Source organism: Cebus imitator, unplaced genomic scaffold (assembly GCF_001604975.1).
Source record: "Cebus imitator isolate Cc_AM_T3 unplaced genomic scaffold, Cebus_imitator-1.0 Scaffold162, whole genome shotgun sequence".
NCBI lineage: Eukaryota > Metazoa > Chordata > Mammalia > Primates > Cebidae > Cebus > Cebus imitator.
The window spans coordinates 2,746,952-2,771,412 of record NW_016107477.1 but is presented as its reverse complement, the minus strand read 5'-3'; the positions used below and the strand labels follow the sequence as shown (position 1 = coordinate 2,771,412).

At 39.8% G+C, this 24,461-nt stretch overlaps 1 protein-coding gene and 1 long non-coding RNA gene across 11 annotated transcripts in view; both read right to left on the bottom strand.

The window, feature by feature from the left end:
* The window catches only part of PTPRM (protein tyrosine phosphatase receptor type M), an 858,282-nt gene that overhangs the window by 546,139 nt on the left and 287,682 nt on the right, over positions 1–24,461 (bottom strand). The gene's annotated exons all lie outside the window — the stretch shown is intronic.
* The window catches only part of LOC108314854, a 24,878-nt gene continuing 9,336 nt past the window's right edge, over positions 8,920–24,461 (bottom strand). The window contains exons 3-6 of the long non-coding RNA XR_001829695.2: positions 23,597–23,601; positions 15,381–15,387; positions 14,603–14,607; positions 8,920–9,435 (exon numbers count right to left, since the gene is read on the bottom strand). This is a non-coding gene — a long non-coding RNA (uncharacterized LOC108314854). The remainder of the gene's footprint in view (positions 9,436–14,602; positions 14,608–15,380; positions 15,388–23,596; positions 23,602–24,461) is intronic.

Genomic DNA, 24,461 nt, shown 5'->3' with positions numbered 1-24,461 from the left:
TAAACCAGGAAGAAGCCGAAACCCTGAACAGACCCATAACAAGGTCTGAAGTTGAGGCAGCAATTAAGAGCCTACCACCCGAAAAAAGCCCAGGTCCAGACAGGTTCACAGCCGAATTCTACCAGACATACAAAGAGGAGCTGGTACCATTCCTTCTGAACTATTCCAAACAACCCAAAAAGAGGGAATCCTTCCCAAATCATTTTATGAGACCAACATCATCCTGATACCAAAACCTGGCAGAGACTCAACAAGAAAAGAAAACTTCAGGCCAATATCCATGATGAACATAGATGCAAAAATCTTCAATAAAATACTGGCAAGCCGATTGCAACAGCACATCAAAAACCTAATCCACCATGATCAAGTAGGCTTCATCCCGGAGATGCAAGGCTGGTTCAACATACGCAAGTCTATAAACGTAATACACCACATAAACAGAACGAAAGACAAAAACCACATGATTATCTCAACTGATGCAGAGAAGGCCTTTGACAAAATTCAACAGCCCTTTATGCTAAAAACCCTCAATAAGCTAGGTATTGACGGAATGTATCTCATAACAATAAAAGCTATTTATGACAAACCAACAGCCAATATTACACTGAATGGGCAAAAACTGGAAGCATTCCCTTTGAAATCTGGTACTAGACAAGGATGCCCTCTCTCACCACTCCTATTCAATATAGTACTGGAAGCTCTAGCCACAGCAATCAGGCAAGAAAAAGAAATAAAGGGTATTCAAAAAGGAAAGGAGGAAGTCAAATTGTCTCTATTTGCAGACGACATGATTGTATATCTAGAAGACCCCATCGTTTCAGCCCCAAATCTCCTGAAACTGATAAGCAACTTCAGCAAAGTCTCAGGATACAAAAACAATGTGCAAAAATCACAAGCTTTCCTATAGACCAATAACAGACTTAAAGAGAGCCATATCAAGAACGAACTGCCATTCACAATTGCCACAAAGAGAATTAAATACCTAGGAATACAACTAACAAGGAATGTAAAGGACCTCTTCAAGGAGAACTACAAGACACTGCTCAGCGAAATAAGAGAGGACACAAACAGATGGAGAAACATTCCATGTTCATTGTTAGGAAGAATTAATATCGTGAAAATGGCCATACTGCCCAACGTAATTTACAGATTCAACACTATCCCCATCAAGCTACCAATGACCTTCTTCAAAGAACTGAAAAAAAACACCTTAAACTTCATATGGAACCAAAAGAGAGCCTGCATAGCCAAGTCAATTCTAAGCAAAAAGAACAAAGCGGGAGGCATCACACTACCGGACTTCAAACTATACTACAAGGCTACAGTAATCAAAACAGCATGGTACTGGTACCAAAATAGAGATATAGACCAAGGGAACAGAACAGAGGTCTCGGACGCAACGCAACATATCTACAACCATCTGATCTTTGACAAACCTCACAAAAACAAGCAATGGGGAAAGGATTCCCTATTTAATAAATGGTGTTGGGAAAGCTGGCTAGCCATGTGCAGAAAGCAGAAACTGGACCCCTTCCTGACACCTTACACTAAAATTAACTCCAGATGGATTAAAGACTTAAACATAAGACCTGACACCATAAAAACCCTAGAAGAAAATCTAGGCAAAACCATTCAGGACATAGACATAGGCAAGGACTTCAAGACCAAAACACCAAAAGGACTGGCAACAAAAGCCAAAGTAGACAAATGGGACCTAATCAAACTCCACAGCTTCTGCACGGCAAAAGAAACAGTCACTAGAGTGAATAGGCAACCAACAGAATGGGAAAAAATTTTTGCAGTTTACCCATCTGACAAAGAGCTGATATCCAGAATTTACAAAGAACTAAAACAGATTTACAAGAAAAAAATAAACCAGCCCATTCAAAAGTGGGCAAAGGATATGAAGAGATACTTTACTAGAGAAGACATACATGAGGCCAACAAGCATATCAAAAAATGCTCATCATCACTGGTCATCAGAGAAAAGCAAATCAAAACTACATTGAGATACCATCTCACGCCAGTTAGAATAGCGATCATTAAAAAATCTGGAGACGACAGATGCTGGAGAGGATGTCGAGAAATAGGAACACTTTTACACTGTTGGTGGGAGTGTAAATTAGTTCAACCATTGTGGAAGACAGTGTGGCAATTCCTCAAGGACCTAGAAACAGAAATTCCATTTGACTCAGCAATCCCGTTACTGGGTATATATCCAAAGGATTATAAATCGTTCTTCTATAAGGACACATGCACATGAATGTTCATTGCAGGACTGTTTACAATAGCAAAGACCTGGAAACAACCCAAATGCCCATCGATGATAGACTGGACAAAGAAAATGTGGCACATATACACCATGGAATATTATGCAGCCATCAAAAATGATGAGTTCGTGTCCTTTGTAGGGACATGGATGAACCTGGAAACCATCATTCTCAGCAAACTGACACAAGAGCAGTAAATCAAACACCACATGCTCTCACTCATAGGTGGGTGTTGAACAATGATAACACATGGACACAGGGAGGGGAGCACTACACACTGGGGTCTGTTGGGGGGAAATAGTGGAGGGACAGCAGGGTGAGGGGAGCTGGGGAGAGATAGCATGGGGAGAAGTGCTAGATGTGGGTGATGGGGAGAAAGGCAGCAGATCACACTGCCACATGTGTGCCTATGCAACAATCTTGCATGTTCTTCACATGTACCCCAAAACCTAAAATGCAATAAAATTAAAAAAAAAAAAAGAAAAAGTTGTCTGTACACACAGCCACAAACAAGCCAAATAACAAGCCGACTCTTGGCAAGGAAATGGCTAAAAGAACCTGATACTGAGTCCCTGGATGCAGAATAAATGAATGGCCCTGAGGAGTGGGGACGCCTGTACCATGCTCCGTTTCCAGGAAGGGCAAATGGAGACAACGACAGAACTGTCTTGTCACAGGCCCACAAGCCATAGTGATCTCAAAGTGAAATGTAAACACAGGTATATTCTCATACCTCTTTCAGCAAATCATCCTGCATTTGTTGCAATTATATTTTTTCTATAATTTTCAGCCTTTGCATGAAGATTTCCTTCATGCAGAATCCCTGAAGCCAACTTCCCAGTTGTATAGAAAGATTACCTGTTAGCACTTTATTAGATTACAGTGCCAGTCAGACTGCAGGCTACCTATTTTAAAACAATTTTTAAAATTTTAATCTAGTTACTCTATTTCAAGGTTTAACAATCTAGTTTCCCAGTTGCTTAAGAGATAAATGTCCTCAACATGACACACAGGACCCTTCGAACTGAGCTCAGCCCATGTACTGAGTGTGACCATCTGTCAACCTGCCTAACACGTGCCCCTCTGTACCACTTCTCAGACACAGACACCTTCCACTCATTTCCCACAGCAGAGAAAAGCCAGAAACTCATTCTGCAGAATTCAAGGAGTGTTTCCCAGAAGAGATGGCATGAGAGGTTGAGCGATGACGGGGAAATACAAGGAGAGGGAGCAGGAAGGCATTCTGAACCGTAGGTTCTCTGAAAACTAGTTTCAGGAGCGAGGGCAAGAGATGTTGGCCAGGAGATAATGTTCCCATCTTGCTCTTATCTGTGGGTCATTTATAAGTCAGATGTTTTTGAGATGAGTATGGCCTCTGTATAAGCACAGGGAATACTGAAACTGCCTCTTGTTGCCTGCATATACTTCAGCCGTCTACAGCTTAGATATGGAGATGACGGTAGTGTCATTCAAAGCAGGCACACTCTGATGATCCCCTTTTTTTCTTTTGAGACAGGGTCTTGCTCTCATGCCCAGGCTGTAGTGCAGTGGCGTGATCATGGCTCACTGCAGCCTAGACCTCCTGGGCTCAAGCAATCCTCTTGCCTTCACCTCCCAAGTAGCTGGGACCATAGACATATGCCAGCACATCCAGCTACTTTGTTTTATTTTCTGCAAAGACAGGGTCTCACTATTTTGTCCACATTGGTCTTGAACTCCTGGGTTCAGGCAATCCTCCTGTCTCAGCCCCCTAACATGCTGGGATTACAGGCATGAGCCATGGCACCTGGCCTGCTGACCTTTTCAACTGGTCTAATACGGGTATCAACAAACAAAAGTAGAGATGAGTCACTAGGTAAAATGTATGCAGCCATGGGCATTACTCAAAACATTTTTAATTTCCTCTGTTCAAATTGCTATTATAGTTGCATTCCACATCTATGAATATGCATGTATAAAATGTGACTATGCCTTATTTATAAATCTGTGCAATCAAGACAGGTAACTATGATTTTCAAGGACAGCATGATATAAACAAGCAAAGATAACAACAGAACAGGCTTCGGAAACATCTTCTAGTCCCATGGAAAATAGAAGTGAATATAGAATACTGGATCATTTACTTCACTAATTACAGATCAGGTATGGCTCAATATTTTAAAGGATGGGGATGAAGAAGGCTAGTTCTTACGGGGACTTTTTGACATTGAATTATCTCATAATTAAACCAAGCAAATAAGCAAGTGTTATCATACCCATTTTGCAGAAGCTGAGAAAAAGCAACTTATCACAGATGGCTGTTTGATTCCCAGGCACCTTCTGTTTTTACTACTGTGACCTACTTGCTATGGGGATACTGTTTTCAGCCACATTCCTGACAATGTCAAACATCTGAATTATGCCATTAATTCTCCTTATTCTGAATCTGTGTTCACTAAGATACACAAATGTCTCTCCATGTAGTTCACGTGCTAGCCAGACGAAACAGTGTCTTCTCGGAGGGTTCTGTTTTTCCACTGCCAAATAATAAACTGCAAATTAATTTCATCTAAGTCTTTTGGGAGCTTAGTTACCGAGAAGCTGATCCATATTCTTGTACGAACAAAAAGCTTACTTGGTTCTCACAAACTGCAAGGTGAGTTCAGTGCTATTAGTTCCATTTGACAAATGAAGAATTAAGATTGAGTAGAGGGTGGAGATGGAATTCAAAGGAAGGTCAGTTTCTGAGTCTTTGCAACTAGGATGGTACCACAACCTTCTCCCTTCTTCGTGTAGGTGGCATGAGCCATGGAAGTCACAAAGAAAAGGAGCCAAGAGCACCTTTGTGATGGAGAACAATCCCAACAGACAGAGGAAAGTTAAGTGGACATGGGAATGAGGTATTTCCCAAGCCGCAAAGTGTGCTGAGCCACACGCCCATGCTGGTGTCTTTATGTGAGACCATGTCTCCTTAATCACTACATGCCAGTATGTCACATAATGTCTGTAATACTGCTCAGTTACAGCCAACTTGAAGCGGATACCTCACCTCACAGCATTCTAACAATAATGTAAGAGTGTAGGTACACAGAGGGTTAGGAAGCAGGGACCAGGGGAGAAGAAGAAGAAAACACATTACAGCATGAGTCACTCAAAACAGATATATTCAAGAATAGCCTCATAGTAAATAGAGCTGTAAATTCTCTCCTGGGAACCTTTAAATATAAAATGTTTATCTGCCTGGGGCAGCTGGTTGACATGCTCATGCCTGAGGGTAGGAGATGCTATCTAACCTCCAAAGATATGCAGTAAAATGGTCACTTATTTAAAATTATTTGCTTGGAAACAAATCTGTCAAAGATCAAAAGTCTGGGTTGGCTGGATGAAGCAATAAGCATTAAAGCTTCTCTTCCACATCCTTTATATAACAATATATTTACACAGAAAACTCTGAGGTCATTAAAAATCCCTTTTAAGAAAAATGTATGTCAATTGTATTTAAAAACAAAAACAAACAAACAAAAAAAACTCCTAATATTTCAAAAGTTTAAAAAGTAAAAATTGAAAGTCTTCCACTCTCTCAGAGGTGACCAACTGCTAACAATCTGGCATGTGCACTTTCAGATATGAGATTCATCTTTAAATAGTATTTTAAGGTTAGGGAGCAAGTCAAATAATTTCCATTTTAGTACCTGCATTTTCAAGTACCCCTACAGCTTTCCACCTGTAATGGAGTTTCAAGTAAAATGAAATTAGGCTCCATTCCATTCCACACTAAATTTTTTTGACAATCCGTGTCAAGATTTTACATAGAAAATTGACTTGATTCGTAGAAAAGTTAAGAACCTTTTCAGAAGTGTAAAGGGGTAATATACTACATCCTCATTATTTCTACTTTAGCCAAGAGAGGTAAGAAGAAGTATGAGACCAGCATTGCAAGTTCAGAGAACTCTTTCCCTTGTATGCTCTTATTTCTTCTATATCTCAGCAATAAGAGTTGGAGGGCACATGGTAAAGAAGAATGACAATTACTGGAAAAATGGTAGACAATCATTTATACAAAAGCAACTATGTCCATCATTTCCTTTAGCTAAAGGAATTATTTTCCTTCATTTTCTTATGGTACATGAGAACTAATATCACTATTTAAATTTTCTGTTTTGTGAAACTTGAGGGGAAATCCTGAAATGTAGCCTAACAAATGGCCAATTCTGCAACTCTCAATTCAGCATTCTAGGTCCAACAGATAGAATTTCATGGCTCATTTTCTCTCCAACACCTGCTCTCATTAGCTCAGCTTCTTTGAATGAAAAGACAACCAGACTGAAAATATAATTCCACTAACAATTTAGAAAATCAGTTTTCATTGAAGTTCAAAGCTGTAAACCTGATTAGAAAAAACTGCTCGCTGATTGAAGCTGTTTATCTTGGTGGACAACTGCAGTTCCAAAGAGAATCAGCTTGGTATAGAATATTATTTTAAGCTCTTTCAAGAATAGGTTGCGTTCACATTCTATTTCTCTCTTCCAAAGGCATAAGTATTATGTCTCCATCACTTCTAATCAATGGAGATGCTCCTATTAGTCAACAAATAGCCGTTTGAGAAGAAGAGAAGATTCAAAAACCCAGTGCAATCTTCCTGATGCTCACATTTTTGATCCATGAGTGAAATACCAAAGAATAAGGCAAGGTGAGATTCTCATTCTTCCTGGTATGCTTTCACTTTTCTGCCTACTTTTGAAGCCACTGTACTCTGGGGTAAGACTTCTGCTAACAGCATAGAAGCAAACAGCCTTACTACCAATTCCAGATTTTACCTGAAACTCCCAAGGAGGGACACCCAGCACCAACTTTCACTCCACCTGCAAAAGGGAGACCAAATCTCTTCTCTCCTACATCAAGCTAAGCCCTACATTTCCATTTCTTCAACTATGTAACTCACATAAGGATAACAGAAAACACCATACTCCTTTGAAAGGGATTGCGGAAAGAAATGACATGGTCTGAATTTCAAATCTGCAAAAAGAAGGAATCAGTATCAACAGTTTTCCAATGTCTGTACAAAAGGTTATCTGTTCTTTCTGGCTTTACAAAATTCGGAGAAATACCTAATGTAGAAGATGGGGGGGGATGGATGCAGCATAGCACATGTATACCTATGTAACAAATCTGCACATTCTGCATGTGTACTCCAGAACTTAAAGTATAATTTTTAAAAATCGAAAAAAAAGAGAAAATTCTGTTATTCAATTCAAACCACTAAAATATTAGGCAATATGTTATCTTTTACATATTTAAGATTATGCTGTAAGGTAGAAAATATTTAAAAGGCTTGTACTTTCCAGTTACATTGAACCTCTTATCAGTGTAAAGTTTCCTATTTATGGATACTAAGCTTTTTGCCTAGAGTCAACTTTTTAAAAGCTTAGTTCAGCTATATCAGCTTTTCTTTTGTTTAGGCTGCATAACTATCTATGTATTATTTATTTTTTATTTTTTGATTGATTGTTCGATTGACCAGGTCTCACTCTGGCTGGAGTGCAGTGGTGTGATCATAGCTCAGTGCAGCCTCAAACACCCAGCCTCACGGGCTCAAGCAATTCTCCCACCTCAGCATCCTGAACAGCTGAAAATACAAGTGCATGTCACCATGCTCAGTTTACTTTTTTTTTTTTTTTAACTTTTTTGTAAAGACAGGGTCTAGCTTTGTTGCCCAGGATGGTCTTGAACTCCTGGCCTCAGGCAATCCTCCCACCTCACCCTCCTAAAGCACTGGGAATACAGGCATGACCCACCATGCTCAGCTGATATAACCTTTTTATTGTGTCCTTTCTACATCTTCATATTTAAGATGTCTCTTGTAAGCAGCAAACAGAAGTTTTCCTATCCTTTTTTTATCTGATATAACAATCTTTGCTTTTGAAATAGAGATAACTTTATGCATTTTACTGTATTTATTCATATATTGGGGTTTGAGCTCACTATTGAGCTGTGTTATTTGTTTACCTCCCCTTTACTGCCCTCTTCTAGATTGGTGTTTTTAGTATTATAATTCCCATGCCAGTAGCTGGTTCTTTACATATCCCTTCTCTATTCTTTTTGTGATTAATGAAGAATTACAATATAGCTTCCTGAATTACTGAAGTTCAATATCAGGTTGTATATATGCCATATCCTGAAAAATCTCAAGAAACTTAAAACATTAACCCCATTTTATTTTTCTTGAGTTAACACTGCATTGCTGTCATGCATTTTAAATCTCTATGTGAGACCCAAAAAACCATTATTACTTTAAGTTTTTATAGTCGATTTTTATTCAGATTTATCCCCAGTAATACTTCTTGCCACCGTTCCTCATTTCCTGCACCATCATGCTTTATCTAGGATCATATTTTGCTGAAAGAACTCCTTTTAGCATTTCCTTTGGTGCAATTCTGCTGGTAATTAATTTCCTCAGAGTTTTACTTTGCTTTGTTGTTGGTATAAAGTAAATTTATTTCTCCTTCATTGGAAGCAGAATTCTGGGTTGGTGGATATTTTCTTTTCAAACTTGCAGTTGTCAATCCACTGACGTGTAACTTCTATTATTTCTGCTGAGAGGCTGCTGTCAGTCTTACATTGCTCCTTTGAAGGTGGAATGTATTTCTTCTCTGGCTGCTTTTTTTTTTCCCACAAATAAGGCTTTTTATTTGCCACTATTATAAGTCTGAACTTTAAACAGATTCTTGGACTGGTGGTTCATATCCATCAGCTCGTTCAATTTTAGCACCTGTCACATCCCCAGTGGCTTTTCCAGAACTACTGCCTTCACCATGAAGCTCCATGAGTTTTCCCAATTCAAACTTGGGCTTCTTCAGCATTTTTACTTTTCTAACGAAGATATCATGGAGAGGATAAATAGATTGGCAAGCCTTTTCTATGTCTTTTCCAATGCTGTGTGGAATCAATTTATTGACCACTTCTTTCAAGTCATTTGTCTGCACCTCTCAGGTCATGATTTCCATCATCTTCTTCCGGATTTGGCAGACTTGTTGGTGCTGAGCATAAGAGGTCTTCCATAACTGATTGTTGTGTTTTTTAGTAAAACCAACACAGAACAGACGAAGCAAGTAACCATCGGTACTCTTGACATCAACATGGGCTTCAATCATTGTCTGCCATTTTTTGACCATGGAACACATTTTGTCTTGCTGCTTTTAAGACTTTCTCTTGTCTTTGGTTTCCAGCAGTTTGATAATAGTAGGCATAAATTTTCCTTGCATTTATCACATTTGGGTCCATAACTCTTCCTTACATTTGTGGCTTGATATTGTCAGATTGGGAAAACCTCCAGTGATTATTTACTAAAATATTGCTTAAACTCCTCTGCCTTTTGGCTTTCCTGCAGACACTCCAATTATGTATGCTAGACCTGTCATGTCATATGGCTTGAACATTCTTTCCTGTGTTTTCCATTCCTTTGTTCTTCTCTGTATTTCCAGTTAAATATTTTTTTCAGTACAAATTTTGGTTAATTATCTCTCAGCTGTGCAAAATCTTCTCTTAAACAACTCACCGGGTTTTAAACATAGATTTTCATTCTAGAATCTCTCTTTTCACTTTTTTATAGAATTAGTTCTCTGTATAATTATTCCATTTGTCATTAAATTCTCTAAATATTTTAATCATTGTGATATTAATCTCCTTTGACCAATGTTATATCAAAGTTAAATAACACCAGTATCTGGACCTCCTAAGGGTTTCTATTTGTTACTTTTTGTGTTATTGATTTTCAGTTAAATACTATGTTTAGGGGCACCTGGTTATTTTTAAATGAATAACACTGTAAATAAAAAGTTATAGAGAAAATCTGAGGCTCCAGTTAACGTTACTTTCATCCAGAGAGGATTTACTTTTGTAGCTAGCAGAGGCACAGGCTAGGAACAGATTACTTCATTCTAGTGCTTGCATGATCAGAAGCCAGGCTTCAGGCACTTTGAAAAACAGGTTCTCAGATTCACGCTTATTCCTACAGTGAAACACTTGGAGGTCCCAATAAAAGCTTGAGCTATTTTCCAGGATGCCTCCTCCTTAACAAAATATGAATTTCACAGCTCTTTGAGTTTTCCAAAAACTCCACTCAGCTTTTCAGCTTCCAGGATGAGACTTTTAATTCATCAAATGCCTGAATGGGAAAAGTTGCTCATTTTCTGGATTACCTTCTCCCTGGAATATTAACCTCATGAATTCTTTCTACCTTGTAGATCTCAATACTTTCAAATTGATATCCCTCCCCACTTCTAGATTTTCTATTTGTTCTAAATGGAGAATGGTCTGAAACAAGCAAATTGGCCGTTACTGAAAATAGAATTACTAGATTATTATTTAAAAGCTCAAGAACAAAGCCCAGAATCTTAATGTAGTATTTCTTTTTCTCCTAAGTTATATACATCTTCAAATACACTTTGGGACAAAATTATTGCAAACATGCATATACAATGTAAGTTCTTATTGAAGACTGACATATTGGTACATGAATCACCCACATCTAAAGATCACCTAAGTTCAAATCTTGGCTGTTACACTCTGGACAAGTTACTCAATCTGTGCATCCATTTCAATGATTGTAAAACGGATAATTTTACTACCAATGTCATAGGTAGCTGTGAGGAAATAAATAAAACACATGATTATGTTTAGGAAAGTACATAACATGATATGTAGTAAAAAATACATGCTAACAAACTATTATGATTACTAGTATTAAAATAAATGTCAATGTAAGTAGCATCTTACATACCATGCTGTTTTGAAGATAGCTATGCATTTTATACTGGTGGTTTCTCTGGAGGTGGTCACTTCTGGTGACTGCCTCTCTCTCATATGTTGCTCTCAGCCTTTGCCAAGCAAAGACACACATCACTGCTAATTTCTGCAGCACAACAGGTCCATTCTTTTCAATTATTTCTCTGTAGTTTTCAACAGCTCCTCATTATTTTAAAGTACTTCCAAAAAATATACATATCATACCCACAAAGAAACATATTGACAGACAACCCAATTCCAATCATTTCATTTAAACCAAAAGACACAGATTTATAAAGTGCCTCATTGTTAGTACTGGCATCCCCAGAAAAAGGCATAAGCATTTACTCCTCATTCTCCACTCAAGAACTGGAGCTAGAGTTAACATCTACTTTTTAGAGATCCACTTTCATCTGAATTTTCCAACTATACTTTATGTCGACAACTCTAAAAGAGACTCATCTAGGATTCATTCTCTTTGCTGAAGATTGCCAGGGCAGGGAATGAGCACAGGGTATAGGAAGGAGCCATGGGGAGATGTCATTAAGTCACACACCAGCCTTCTCCAGGAGAAAAACACTTTCTTGATAACCTGAAACATTCTGAGCCCCCACTGAAACTTGAGATATTTTACCTATAGTCATAGACATAGGAATTTAACCCAAAGTGAAATGAGCAAAACATCACAGTTGGTCATTGCATGAAAACTCATTTGATAGGTGAGAGGGAAAGCTAAAATCATTCTGGGTGCAACATATTCCACCAAAAAAATTAATGAGGGAGATGCCATCTCAGATCATGCCAAATTTGCTATGTGTTCCCTTGTGGCAGGAGAGAGAAAAAGAACGAAAAACTTTCAAATCTCTAAATCAGAATAAAAGCTGAGAGATATCTGTTAGTTTATAGGAAAACTTACCACATTTTCAGTGAAATCTATTTAATTTTCCAAAGTTAATGTCTAACTTTATACATTAAATTACCAACATTTTCAATGAAAATTAATTTTAGAAACAGTGGGCTTATCCTCACTGTGTAAAGTAGAAACACTCAAAAGCAAATTTTATTTTATTTTTAAAATGTTTGTCTTTTGAGGCAGTATTCTGATCTGTCACACAGGCTGGAGTACAGAGGTGCAGCCCCAGTTTACTATAGCCTCAAACTCTTGGACTCAAGCAATCCTCCTGTCCAAGCTTCCCAAGTAGCTGGGACTACAGGCATGCCCGATTTTTTTTTTTTTTTTTTTTTTGTAGAGATAGGGTTTCCCCATGTTGCACGGTCTGGTCTCATGGTCTCAAACTCCTAGGCTCAAGTGGTCCTCCTGCCTCAGCCTCCCAAAATTGGGATTATAGGTTTGAGCGACCATGCCCAGCCACAAAATTTATATTTAAGCAATTCCTTGTAACTCAGAACTTAATGAAAACAAGGACACTAATGACAGTAAACCACATTTTTTTCCATGTGAAATACTGAGGTCTGCCTATTCTTGCATGCATAAGGTTTATTAGCAACATGACCCACCACACAATTTTCATACTGTTTCATATGACTACAGAAAGACAAAATCTCTTGTAGCTGCCTGGCCAGTCTCAACTCCAAAACGTTCAACTTATTTGAGTAAGTATGCAAATAAAAGCCTTGACATTGTAATTTCAGTCCAGCAGACTATTAGACAATACCTCCCGTGGGGAGCAAAGATACACAGTCTGGTAGGGAGGACACTGAAGGGGAAAACTAACCCAGATGAAAGGAGGTGGATGCAATGTGACTATGGACAGCCCTATGTCCACATATTTTGAAATGTGAATATATTTGGGTGCAAATTTAGACTCATTAAGTTTGATATGAAACTTAATGTTTTGCTCTGTCCATTTCTTCCCTGAAACAGCTCTCTACACATAGTTATCATTCTCCTCTTCTGTGACAGAAAATACCTGCTGTGTGCTTAGCGTCCACTCTCTTGAGAGGACCTCTCTGATTGCACAGCATCTGGGTCAGCCTGTCAATCATGAGAAGCAGATGCCACCAGCTGGCAAAGGAGAATTCTCCACCCTTGGTAACAGTGACTACATCATTTGGGTTTGGTAAGTGACCCTCTCTATAAGATGTATAATGTAGATGCTAAGACAGAGTGAGAAGATCCCTCCTTTTTAATCTTTAGCTATAGGGGGAAAAGCCTGAGGCTGTCATTAGTCATCTCATGCTGTAGGAGAAACTCTGCCTGAGAATGAAGTCACAGCACAGTGAGAAGTGAGTTAAGCTGTGGAAAGGGAGACGGAGCCCAGTCATCACTGAACTGCTGGATCCAGCTATACCTGAAACTAAATATTCCTCTACTCACAACTATACAAGCCAATAAATCCCCATTTATGATTAAGCTAGATCTGTAGACAGGCATGGTGGCTCACACCTGTAATTCCAATACTTTGGGAGGCTGAGGTGAGTGGGTTGTTTGAGCCCAGGAGTTTGAGACTAGCCTGGGCAACATAATGAAACCTGTCTCTACCAAAAATGCAAAAACTAGCCAGGTGTGGTGATACATGCCTGTAGTCATGGCTATGCAGGAGGCTGAGGTGGGAGGACCGATTAAATTTGGGTGGCTGAGGCTACAGTGTGCTGTGACTGCACCATGGCACTCCAGTCTGGGTGTCAAAGTGAGACTCTATCTTTAAAAAAAAAAAAAAAAAAAAAAAAAAGCCTGATTTGTGTTTCAGAAACAACAACCAAGCAACTACAGTAGAATACCCTTTTAAATCCATAAGTCCCTGCTCTTTTGTCAGTTAAGAGGCAACTACTAGATAACTAGCTATACATTAAATACTAAGGAACCTTCCAAAGATTCCTAGTTTCAACTACATCCTTGAACATAGTTGCTATATCCTACAAAATACAGTGATACTCTGAAATAGAGAGAGAGATCGAATAAAGGGTAGATTATCCAAGAAGTCTCAAAGATAAGATAAAATACAGTAGAATAAGAAGGTGGGCAAGAACACTGAAGAGGGACAGACATCACAAACCCTGGTCTGATTAGGTATCAGAATTAGGAGCCGGCAGTAATTACTCAGAATAGCTGAGCAGAGTTCTGAAGACAGCAGTTAGGCAAAACAGTGCCTTAGAACAGGAAAGAGGGCAGGAGTCAGTTCACTAAGCATTTAGTGAGTGCCCCCTAGGGCTGTGCACTTCCCTAGGCATATCAGGTAAAATTAACAAAATATGGTCTAGCCGTTCAATTCATTGAGGGACCCAGAAATACAAACAGTAACATCCCTATGAGGATAACAATGACGCTGTGCATATGTCCCTCCTACAGAAGCACGAGAGAGGCCCACCAGGCCCAGATGGAGGATGAAGAACTAACAAGCACAGCATAGGATACTGGTTGCCTCAGTGACACCCTAACATCCTAGAGAAAAACAGTTCTTACTCATTATAGCAAATACAGGAAAACAGTCAAACGAGTTTGAAGTTACCTATGATTCTTCTGGAACAGAACTCATTGTTTTACTCACTGTACAGCAATGTAAAAATTTTCCTTTACTTAGAAATGAAAACAAATCAACCAAAAATACCACGGCTGTATGTAATGAGGGATCTAGCACCACCACATACAAATAATTTGTCTTGCATTCTTCCACCTCATTCTATTTCAAGCATGTGAGTGGATAGATACTGTGATATACGGCCCTCCTCTTCTTTAAAGACTGAAAAGCTGATGCTCCCAGCTGCAGAAAACACTGCAGGACATCAACTGTCATCCTCTAGAACTGCTTTGAATGAAGAAGAGTGTATCTGCCCAAGGTAATACACATCTAATGACTGATTAAACACTGGTGTCTAAAGACTTGACCTCCTTGCGCTGACTCAGGACAAATCTGAAAGAATGGCCGAGCTTCAGCTGTTTCAAATAGGGTCGGCAGGGGCCTTTCCTGAGCCTGTGTCAACAGGATTGGGCAGAGAAGAAGAGGTAAGGCTGCTGCTTCCTTCCCTTCCCTTCACCAGACACTGACCCCAAGAGCAAACCCTAAGAGGCACACTATATGCTAATCTGCACCTTGGAGTTGGCTTCCCAGGGAATCCCGCCTGCAAAGGTGTGCTCTATATATGGACACAGAGGACCACCACAGAGACTCTAGAAAAAAAGATAAGGAAGTCTTATTTCTAAATTTCTTCCACTGAAATAAGAAGGTCAAAAATAAAAAGGTGCTGTCAAATTTAGAATAAACAGGGAATTTTGTCTATAACTGTGAAAAGGAGAAATCAATAGCAATAGAAAAACATTTCTAATCAGGTTGTTTCATTTGTCCTGTAGGATATTTAGGTTTCAGTGTACTGAAAAATATTTACAACGTAAAATCTTTGATCATATGTAAATCCTGGAAGACCTTTATGGTCATGAGAAGGTGAGATGCTTTTCACATAAATTATTACTAGTATGGTTACAATGCTTCACAAAAAAGTGACTGAACACACAATCTAATTTATATAAAGCATAAGTTGACCTGGACATTTTTCAGGTTTTCATGAACTTCTCAAAGGTATCATATATTAATCCATCTTAGCAAATGCAAGCTCATGAAATGCAACAATTTTGAACACAATTAGCTATATTCTCATTCTTGTTCAGAAAAAAAGTAATTTTGGAATACACATTTTTTCTACTTTAATACTTATCTGTGATAGATAATGAATTCCTCTAGAAACACCTCTTACTGATAAAGCTGAGGGTACAGTATAAAACCTCTTAATAAAATCTCAGAGACATGTTAAGTCAGTGCCTCACAGAACTGTTCATCCAGATGAAAGGCTAAGGATCTTAAGGGCATAACTTATATATACTGGCTATTAACAGTACGATCTATAAAAACCTTAACAGGGTCCTCCCTCAGCAGAATCTCAAGCGCTTATTTCAAAGAGATTCATGAATGTGGCTTTGTCTAACAAAATGAAGCTCAGTAACATTCACAGGAGATCCATAAGATTTTTAAGAGAATTAGTCTGACACTGCCATTAGAAACACTGTCAGTTCAGACCAAAATGGACAGAGACACTTATAATGAAAAGAGACCTTTGGACTACAAAGAGGCTAAAAGTACGACAGGCAGAAATCAGACTGGGAAAGGTATGCAACAAAACTGGCCATTTCTTAGGGAAGAGGAGGAGTGACTCAGACAGAAGTCCAGAATTATGGAGAATCACTCCTAGGCAGTAGGACTGAGACTTAGTCAAGTAATTACATCACATTCCTAGTAGTTTTTCAGAGTTTCTATGAACCAGTGATTTCTGCATGCCTTGTTTCCACCCTTCCTGAACAGGAGGCTCTACATGAAAGTTCTCCTCTGCCTGTCCTACCACTGCACGTTAGAAGGGTGGGAGGGAGATAACTTGTCTCTTTAGTTCACAGATCTTCAGACAAAGACATATTTGAGAAGTTGTGCAAAACCACAATGAAAATATCTCATCAGTACTTGAACCTGATTTAAGAGCTGAGATCCTTGACTTTGATCTGACATACCAATGAGGATGAGATTTGTAGATCTTGGGAGAAGAAGGGAGTGCATTTTACATGTAGGAAGCGTATGATATGAATTCTTATGGTAAGAGGATACTGACAGACTGTATTTTCCAATCATGGCCACACTAATATATATCCGGTCCCACATGCTCTTCCTAGAAAGTTACAGACACTTCTCTACTGAGTGGTGGGGTCTACATTCCCTTCACATGAACTTGGCAGGGGTCTTCACACCTTTGGTATAAGTGCTGTTGTATGATGTCCAAGGCTGGGTCATGAAAGGCAGTTCAGCAGTGACCATCTGCCAACTCAGGGCACTTGCCATTGGAATCAAGTTATCATTTTGTGAAAAGTCCCAGACCACATGAAGAGGCCATATGTAGGTAATCCCACCAGCAGACTGAGGTGGTAACCACCTGAAAATCAACATCAATTTCTAGACTTGTGAATGAACATGGCTTCAGATGATTCTAGGCCCTGGCCCTTGAGACCTCTAGCTGAAGCCCCACACATGATGGAACAGAGATAATCTATTCCCATTGTACCCTATCTGAATTCCAGACAACAGAAACTGAGAGGCATAACAATGATTGTTGTTTTGAGCCATGCAGCAGTAGATAACAAATAAATATATAGTACCTCAAAATACTAATGTTATACAAAATTCCATATTCCAATGTAACATAAAAATGAAAGTTGCAATGTGGTGCAACATTAATTATGCAACAGCCCATTCTAGCAGGTTTGGGAAACGCTGGCCAAGACTGTCACATGTGAATTAGTACTAACTCATAAAGAGAATAATATATTAGTAAGATAGGAGTAGGTCTTCCCCTAAAACACCCATCACAAATTCTAAAAATGCACAGAAATATTCCTTCACATACCTTGAATAAACTTTCTACAAGGGCAATTGAAAAATGCAGAATACTGACCAAAAATGCCTGTGGTCCCCTATAATAGTGATACAAAATAATCACAAATGCTTTGCTTCATGATCCTAAGTTAAAGAAAACAGCCAGCTAGTTAACAAGGGAGACTCTCAGAAAGACAGGGCCAGTCAAATGAAAAATCCTAAAAGCTTTCTCTTGATGTAGTTTTGTTTTTGTTTTTAAGAGGCAATAAAGCTTAACACTAAAACACTTGACCACTGGAGTCCAAAAATCTAGTTTCAAATCTCATGTTTGCCAGTTACAAGCTGTGTGACTTTAGCTGAGTCAACTGACCTCTATGTGCTTTTGTTTTATCTGTAAAACGGAGATTGTACAAGCCAGGTTTATCCAGAAGAACAGAATCAAGAGCGCATATATATAAGAAACATGTATCCACTACATGAATCTCCAGAGGAATCTGGCTCATGAAATCTCCATATATATGAGAAACATATAAAATAAATAAATATATATATGTATGTATTTGTTTGTACATGTACATACGTATATACATATGTAGAGAAAGACACAGAGAGAGATTGATTGACATTTTAAGGAAATATCCCATGTAATTGTTGGGGCTGGCAAGTCCAAATTAAGTGGGCTGCCAAACTGGAAACTCAGGCAGGGTTTCTATGTTACAATCTTGAAAATTCCTTCTTCCTTAGGAAACCTCTGTCTCTCTTCTAAAAGCTTTCAATCGATTAATGAGCTTATCCACATTATGGTGGGTAATTTGCTTTACTCAAAGTCTATTTATCTAAGTGTTAATCTCAACTCAAGTCCACTGATTTAAATTAAATGGTTAATCACATCTAAAAATATCTTCATGGCAACGGCTGGACTTCTGTTTGACCAAACAACTGGGAACCACTACCTGGCCAAGTGGACACACATTAACCCTCATAAGGATAAGAAAATAGTACCTACTTGTCATTGGGTGGTTGGGTGGCTTAAGTGAGTTAATGTCCATAGGTGCTTAGCATAATGCCAGACAATGAAAATATGCTGAAAGTATGTTAGTTATTTCTGGAATGACAACCATTTTGCCCGAAACAGTCCTGACTTATACCTATTGTTCTCACATCAATTGTTGATATCACCCTCATGTCTCTTCATTATTACTTACAAATCAATCTTATAAACCAGAGGTTAATTTAGCCTCGTATTTTTTCCTACCTTTATGTGAAAGTGGCTCTAAAAGAAAAAGGAAGCAGACATGCTGGGTGTTTCTGGGAACAAGGATTCAAGTTATCATGTTCTTCAACTCCGGGTACCCTCACCTGCTCAAGGAATTGGACCTATAGTCACATTCTGTCATACTAACTAAGTCTCTGAGTTATGAGTAAACAAGAAAAATCAAAGAGAGTACTAACACAGAGATATAGACCAACAGAACAGAACAGAGGCCTCAGAGGCAACGCCACACATCTACAACCATCTGACCTTTGACAAACCTCACAAAAACAAGCAATGGGGAAAGGATTCCCTGTTTAATAAATGGTGTTGGGAAAACTGACTAGCAGTGTGCTGAAAGCAGAAACTGGAACCCTTCCTGACAACTTACACTAAAATTAACTCCAGATGGATTAAAGACTTAAGCATAAGGCCTAACACCATAAAAACCCTAGAAGAAAACCTAGGCAAAACCATTCAGGACATAGGCATAGGCAAGAACTTCATGACTAAAACACCAAAAGCATTGACAACCAAAGCCATAGACAAATGGGACCTAATCAAACTCCAGAGTTTCTGTACAGCAAAAGAAACAATCATTAGAATGAACCAGCAATCAACAGAATGGGAAAAAATTTTGGCAATCTACCCATCTGACAAAGGGCTAATATCCAGAATCTACAAAGAACTAAAACAGATTCACAAGAAAAAAAACAAACGAACCTATTCAAAAGTGGGAGAAGGATATGAACAAACACTTTTCAAAAGAAGACATATATGACACCAACAAACATATTAAAAAACACTCATCATCACTGATTATTAGAGAAATGCAAATCAAAACCACATTGAGATACCACCTCACACCAGTTAGAATGGCGATCATTAAAAAATCTAGAAACAACAGATGCTGAAGAGGATGTGTTGAAATAGGAACACTTTTACACTGTTGGTGGGAGTGTAAACTAGTTCAACCATTGTAGAAGACAGTGTGGCGCTTCCTCAAGGACCTAGAAATAGAAATTCCATTTGACCCAGCAATCCCATTACTGGGTATATACCCAGAGGATTATAAATCATTCTGTTATAAAGACACATGCACACATATGTTCATAGTGGCACTGTTTACAATAGCAAAGACCTGGAACCAATCCAGATGCCCATCAACAATAGACTGGACGAGGAAAATGTGGCACATATACACTATGGAATACTATGCAGTCATAAGAAATGATGAGTTTCTGTCCTTTGTAAGGACATGGATGAATCTGGAAACCATCATTCTCAGCAAACTGACACAAGAACAAAAAATCAAACACACATGTTCTCACTCATAGGCAGGTGTTGAACAATGAGAACACATGGACACAAGGAGGGGAGCATCACACACTGGGGTCTGTTGGGGGTACAAGGGAGGGGGTGTGGAGAGGTTGGGGAGGGATAAGATGGGGAGAAATGCCAGATGGAAGTGATGGGGGAATGGAGGCAGCAAACCACATTGCCATGTGTGTACCCATGAAACAATCCTGCATGATCTGCACATGTACCCCAGAACCTAAAGTACAATTTAAAAAAACACACATACACACAAAATAAAAAAACAACATAAATTGTCATATTTATATTGCCAAAGAATAAAATTTTCAAAATATAAGTAGGTTTTTTTTTGTTCTACCACTTTTCCATGCCCCACTTCTAAGCCACGTTTCATCCTATAAAATTTCTGAACATACAGATCATAATAGCATCATACAGAATGCTCAAATCACCTAGAAAAGGCCATTCAAGCTTCAGTAGCATTTTATTTTCTAGTTAACTGGCTAGTTTCATGACTATGCTAATGTCAGAGTATTTAAGCAACTGTGGTGCCAGATAACCTACATATACTCTCTGAATAATCAAGTGCTAATCATTTTTCACATTAAGCAATGATTTGAACCAAAAATGTCCAAACCAGACTGACCTGAAGTTACAAAAACAACTATTCTATTCCTGTAAGGAAGCATTATGCAGAAGTGAAGCTCCAGAACAGCCCCTGTATCTTTTCTGAATTACATGTTTTTGCTTACATTATAATCACTTGCAATTCACCATGGGCTCAGCATGGTTAGAAATTCCTTGTATATGATCTGCTTTTCAGATCGAGGAACTTAAAGCAATGCCACGTGACTATAAAATGATGAGCCTAATTTTTGTACATAGCTTCTCCAATTACTTCTATTGTGGTACTTTACAAATTACATCATGTCCTTTCATCTCAGATCAATTTGGAACACACACACACAAAAGTGAAGCCTGTCTTATACTACCAAAGTCCCACTAAAATTTATGTTAGTTTTAATATAACAAACACACATTGACCAAAGCATCTTGGATTTTCAAGGGCATGTCAAAGCAAAACAGTAGCAGCTTCTGAAGTTATAACAAAACAAACAAATTCTACAGCCAACTGTTGTACCATATGTTTCCAATGGCTTTTATTCTACATAAAGCCAATTCATCCTTTGAACAAAACACAACATCACAGAGGCTAGTCACTGAAGGCGCCTTTCTGATCATTTGTCAATTTCTTGCTACAGCAAGTTCTGAAGTCTGAACAGGAAGCTGAATCCTGCCTGAAAATAATAGGTACATTGCCGATGGCTTTTATAGCACAGGCCCTGCCAGAATGCTAAAAAATCCAGATTAGTTACACTGTCAGTTTTTGGAGGAAGATCTATGAAGTGATTTACACAGCACCCAGGTATGATAGCAAACAAGTGCTTCAAAATATGATACCTTCAGAGGAAGAATCTGCCTAACCACCTTATGTCTATATGTGTCCTCCAATAAGTAATTTATTTCTCAACTAATCACACATACACTTTTTTTCTTGAAAAATATCTAGAATAAAATTTAAATCTCAGACAGGTGGCAGAGCAAATTGGCGGAATAGAAGGCTCCACTGAGAGTCTTTCCTGCAAGGACACCAATTAACACTTATCTACGCTAAAAAAGCACCTTCATACAAACCAAAAATCAGGTGAGCACTCACAGTATCTGGTTTTAACTTATCTCTGAAATAGGCACTGAAGAGTTGAGAAAAACAGTCTTGGATAGCTGAGGATACCTCCCTTTCCCTATCACCCTGCCCTCACAGCCTCCCCACCAAACACACACACACACACACACACACACACACACACACACACACACACACACACCAGCAACATCGTGTAGAGAGTATTTCTGTGTGGTGGGGAGAGGGGAGTATGGCAACTACGAGGCACTGAACTCAGTACTGCCTTTTTATAGCAGAAAACAAAACCAGACCAAACACAACTGATGCCCATCCATGAAGGGAGCATTTAAACCAGCCCTAGGAAGAGGGGAATCACCGATGCCAACAGTCCGAATCTGAGCTGGAAAAGTATTCTGGAGTCCATATTCTGAAGCCCTAAATAAACCTGAAAGTCAGTCTAGGCCACAAGGACTAGTACTCCCAAGTGAGGCCAAGTGCTGAACGGGGCCCAGAGCCAATGGACTTGGGGCCATGCAACCTACTGAGACAACACCCAGGGCAGCTAAGGAAGTACTGGCATTACCCCTGCTGTAAGCTCAGGCTGCACAGCTTGTGGCTCCAAAAGAGACCTCATCCCTCCACTTGAGCAGAGGTGGGGGAAGAGTGGGGGGACTTTGTCTTGCATCTAGGATACCAGCACAGCCACAGCAGGATAGGGCACTGCTCAGAATCATTAGGTCCCCTTTCCAGCCTCTAGCTCCCAGATGACATTGCTAGACCCACCCTGGGCCAGAAGGGAGCCTACTGCCTTGAACTGAAGGACGTAGTCCTGTCAGGATTCATCGCCAGCTGACTGAGAGGCCAAGAGTTCTGCATAGCCAGCAGCGATGCTCAAGTGCTATGTCAAGGACCTTGTTGAGCTTCTAAGGCTTGCTAGCTTCAGGTGAGACTCGGCACATTCCCAGCTGTGGTAGTTATAGGTGGCAAGACTCCTTCCACCTGAGAAAGCAGGGGGAAAAAGTGAAGGGGACTTTGTCTTGCACCTTAGGTGCCACCTTGGCCACAGTTGGGTAGAGCACCAAATGAGCACTTGGAGTCCGTGATTCCAGTTCTTGACTTTTGGATGGCATTTCTGGACCTGTCCTGGGCCAGAGGGGAGCCCACTGCCATGAAGAGTGAGTCCAGAAATACTATCCAAGACTCAAGGCAGCATTCACCACAAGCTGACTAAAGCACACTTTGTCTTAAGGGAGCTCTGGTGCTAGTCTGGCAGTACTCCCTGTGGGCCCATGGTGGCTGTGGCAATGGGGTGAGACACGTCTGCCTTTGGAAAGAGGAGGGAAGAGTGGGAACGACCATGACTTGTGGTTTGTGTGCCAGCTCAGCCATAGAACAACAGTATACCAGGCAGACATGTAAGGTTTTGACTCAAATTCCATGCAACTGGATGGCACCTTTGGACCTGCCTGGGCCTAGGGGAGCTCACCACTCTGCAGAAGAGACAGGCCTGACTGGCTTTGCCATCTGCTGACTGCAGAGCCCCACGGCTTTGAGTAAAATTAGGTGATAGCCCGGGAGTTCTTACAACAGACTCTGGGAAAGACCAAGTACTGGACTGGCTTCAGGTTTGACCCAGCACAGTTCTAGTGATGGCGGCACAGGGGTGCTTGTGTCACTCCACCCTCAGCTCCAGATGGCTCAGAACAAAGACAGAGACTCCTTTTTTGGTGAGACAAAAATTAAGGAAAAAGAACAAGAGTCTCTCTGACTAGTAATCCAGAGAATTCTTCCAGATTTTGTCCAAGACCATTACGGCAGCACTTCTATGATATGGTTTGGTTATGTCCTCACCCCACTCTCATCTTGAACTGTAGTTCCCATAATCCCCACGTGTTGTGGGAGGGTCCTGGAGGCAGGTAATTAAATCAAGGGGGCAGTTAACCCATGCTGTTCTTCTCATGATAGTGAGTAAGTTCTCACAAGATCTGATGGTTTTATAAGGGACTTTCCACCCTTTGCTCGGCACTTCTCTCTCCTACCACCATGTGAAGAAGGAAGTGTTTGCTTCCCCCCTCCACCATAATTGTAAATTTCCTGAGGCCTCCCCAGCCATGTGGTACTGTGAGTCAATTAAACCCCTTTCCTTTATAAATTACACAGTCTCAGGGAGTTCTTCATAGCAGACTGAGAACAGACTAATACATTCTATGAGTCTTCTCTTCAGGAACCACAGAGTTACCAGGATCAGGGTGCCCACTAATGCAGATATAGTTAAAACCATTAACATCTAAGTTCTTTAGAATATCTGGAAAACCTTCCCAAGGTAGGAACAAGCCCAGACTGAGAGGAATACAATAAACACCTAACTCTTCTATGCCCAGATACAGATTAAGCATCTACAAGTATTAAGACCATCCAGAAAAATATGACCTCACCAAATGAACTAAATAAGATACGAGGGACCAATTCTGGGAAAACAGAAATATGTCACCTTTCAGGCGGAGAATTAAAAATAGCTGTGTTGGCCAGGTGTAGTGGCTCATGCCTGTAATCCTACCACTTTGGGAGTCCAAGGAAGGTAGATCATCTGAGGTCAGGAGTTCGAGACCAACTGGCCAAAATGGTGAAACCCTGAACCTACTAAAAATACAAAAATTAGCCAGGCATGATGGCATGCACCTGTAATCCCAGCTACTCAGTAGGCTGAGGCAGGGGAGTCACTGAACCTGGGAGGCAGAGGTTGCAGAGAGCTGAGATTGCACCACTGCACTCCAGCCTGGGCAACAGAGTGAGACTCTGACAAAAAA